This window comes from Pavona decussata, unplaced genomic scaffold (assembly GCF_977016875.1).
Source record: "Pavona decussata unplaced genomic scaffold, jaPavDecu1.1 SCAFFOLD_124, whole genome shotgun sequence".
NCBI classification, from domain to species: Eukaryota; Metazoa; Cnidaria; class Anthozoa; order Scleractinia; family Agariciidae; genus Pavona; species Pavona decussata.
This window is the reverse complement of record NW_028145538.1, coordinates 721781-725543: the sequence shown is the minus strand read 5'-3', so window position 1 is coordinate 725543 and position 3763 is coordinate 721781.

Sequence of the window (3763 nt, the reverse complement as noted above, 5' to 3'; positions counted from 1 at the left end):
TTGTTTAATACCCGAAAACAAGCTTTGGGGGTCTTCCTAAGGCATTAATGTTAATCCTTTTGGACACATATAAGGAGGAGCTAGCATTCTGACATCGCAGTCGAACTTACTTTTCGCCTCGGAACCGGCGCGGAACAGAACAATTTGGCGGGAAAATAGAATTTCAATAGCTTTTATTGCTGTTGGAAAATAGCTATTGTTGCTTTTGTCTACTCTTTATTCAAATTTGCAAACGAGAAAACTTAAGCATTTAGTCCCCGAAAATATAAGGAATTTATGATGGAGAGGGTTGCAAAAATGTTTACACTGGACCATAAAAATTTGGAATTTCATTCCATTGATTCCAAGAGTGCATGAAAGCTCAACTTACAAAGTTATTACGATTTTTGATCTTTCCTTCTGGTAAATCAGAGGACGATAATGTTCCATTGTTATCAGAAATATGTCTGTAAAATTTTTTCTTCATTCATAAGCAATTTTTGAGTTTATATTTCTTTTAAAGCGCTTTGTAAATTAGTATTATTAGTATAAGCTATATAACGGATAATCTTTACTTCAGTGTTTACTTAGCTTTTCAGCCATTTTAATTTGCACAGTCAACTTGAAAATATTCGTCATTACTACTTTTGTCTTTCGGCTATTATTGTTTGTTGGTTTTCTCTTCTGTTGTTTTCGAGTACCTGGCTTTTATTTTAATTTACTGGAAAAACCGAGATACACTGTCACAAAACGAACTCAGGGAGAAAATGCAATAAGGCTTGAAACACAGGCCCTTGGGGCATGCTCCTTACCTGGCCTAACAACACGCTGCTTTGATACTAGATCCTGAGGATCATTTATGTCGAAACGTCCACCTTATTTCTGAGAACTGCAAACGAAGTATATGTAATTGCATCCACCGTCTTTAGGACCTTTCATTCCCTCGTTTGACATTCATAGGGCAGAATGCTGTGACATTCATTAACTATTCATGATCAGCGAAGCGGAAATACGCGCTCTGAAAAGCCCCGAATAAGAGAAGAAAGGGCGAAAATTGGCCCGGTAGCGTTGATAAAACTCGCTTTCATGCTTTCTAAAACGATTAACCTAAAAACCTACGCGCGGCATTTTGAAGAGGAATGTTGTAACTATATTTTAAGACTAAAATAAAGAAGATTGATTACGTGGAAGGGCTGTCCTTTTGCACTTGCAAATAAGGGAAAATTGGCCTTCTTTTGTATGGAGGCCGTTTTCAAAAGCAAATTTCTAAAAAAGTATACTGATTTTAGAAAACCTACGCACGGTTTATGAAAAATTGATCTTCTCTTGACAAGAATCTGTTAAAAGTTTTAAAATTGGTCATCGGGAACCACTGTCCTTTTAAGTTTGAAAACTGCTGGTTGGATTCTCGTTTGAAAATGGCGCGTCTTGAGCGAGTGAGCTATTGTTTTAAGCCTTCGACTGAATAACAATGGTTGCCAAGACTAAATAATTACTTATTCATAAAACCATTCAGTCGGAAAATCATTTACAATTGCCGCGCATTTTAAAACCGAGTTTACCAGCTGGTTCATTCAAACAGCCGATCAGATCGCGCAATAAATACAAACATGGAAAACGTCAGTGATCGGGAGCTCTTTTCAGACATTTGTATAACTCGATCGATTGCAAACACGTATCCACTACTTTTAAAAGAAAAGCGAACGGACATTACCATAAATATGGTCTTCAAAGCTTCGCCATTTTGTTTAGCAAATATGCGCATGATCACAGTCTAACCACATTGGCCTTTGGTGCTGGCTGGCTCAGGTTGTTTTGGCGGGAACACTGGTTGGTGAATGAGACAGAAGTGACTACTTTATTTTATGAGTGGTTGAAGTTGGATTGAACAAAATATTAAAATTGGGTGTATAAAACACAGTTTAAAAGATTAACGCCAACGTTGAGCTTGATAATCGACCGTTCAGTACCGGAAAGATTGGTGTTCGCTTGGGTTCTATTACTAAACAATTCGATTGGATTCGCCGAGATCAAATCGAATATCAGGATAACGATCGCTACGTTAGCTGACAAATAATGTTTCCAGCGACTGTGCGTTCGTGTGTATGGCAACTGTCGTTAAATTACCCGCTGTTTTGGTAACACGAAAGTCACAAAGATCCGAAAACAGAATCGAAAGAGTTCTTTATACTTCTTGGTCGCTTCCGCGCGCGCAAACTGCATACAGCAAAATAACGAATTTATTTACAGCACTATAAAATGCGCTTTGTTTCTAGTGTTGGGGTCTTAAGTTCACTTTCGACGTAACGAAAGAGAAACCTTATAATTATACATCGGTGTGCAAATCAGTCGCGGAACAAACGAGAAAACAAAAGTCGGCTGAGTTTATTCAAAGCGGTTTGTGGTCATCGAAACAAACGGTAACAATAGTGCACTGGTTGCATTGTTTAGTTCGCTGCCTACATCAGACAAATGAGCATTACCGCGTGTTCATAACAACCAATGAATACGCTCCTTTTGGGCATCTATGAATAATAACAAGCGTCATGGCAGACCTACATAACTGGAAGTAAATGTCACAAGAACAATAGCCATTCTACGCGATGTGGACTTGTAATTTCGTACTTGCCAGTAATTTATTCTCACTCTTCCTTTTTGAACTGTAACTACCACTTGTAATTTAACTATCAGTTTCATTTCCAGCTATTTCCATCAGGAAAGAGTGATTTTCTGACTTAACCCGTGAAATAGGTAGTAGGATACTACGCGCTAAATATTATGCACTAATTCCATTGCCTTCTTTTGTTTACTTGTAGCAGTATTTGGTACTACAGTCGAACCTGTATATAACGGCCCTGTATTAAGCGGCCACCCTCTATTAAGCGGCCAGTTTTTAAAGTCCCGATTTTTTGCTCATACAAACGCTGTATTTGTTACCTGTATTAGGCGGCCACCTCTATTAAGCGGCCGCGGCCACCCTGTAGCAGTCCTGTGTTTGTCTCTCTTTGTTATTTTTACCTGTATTAAGCGGCCACCCTTGAATGGAAACTAAGCCATATGTTATTTTATGCGGTATTTTATTGTGTTTAAAATGCGATCCAGCATCACTATAAAGAAACAACATGTACAAAGCTACTGCAAGCTGATACTCGGCCGTTTAATATAGTCAACGCTTTTCATAAGTCCGCAATGTGCTGAAGTACAGTACCATAACACGAACGCTAAAAAAAAATTGCTTTGAATATGCTTCACTCTTTAGCAAGAAATTCCCCTTTAATTAACTTGTTCCTCCGCCATGTGACATTGAACATTGAGCGTAACAACTATGAAATGACGGAATGAGATATTTTGTTGTGAACTGTGAGTCATAGAAATAGTGCACTGTATACCGTAGGAGAGTAGAGGACAATTTATTGTATAGTACTTTTACACAATGTTACGTATATTATATAAGCAAGTTGGCACTGAACTTTGTTTAAAGTATTGATCACTTGAAAGAGTGTTGATAAGATTGTCCTATTGTTTCCTTGCATGAAATTTTTTTGTATGATACACCATTAAAATTGACATTAGACCACGCCCAGTGAGTATTTTTAGTGATCCTGTATTAAGCGACCACCTGTATTAAGCGGCCAGTTACTCAAGTCCCGAGGGTGGCCGTTATATACAGGTTCGACTGTAGTTTGTTATTCTCTGTTTCACGGGTCAAGTAAAATCACTCAAATGGTCTGGTTCACTCAGCTTCACAACTTGATAATTGTGAATGTTAGAAATTCGCTCTTTC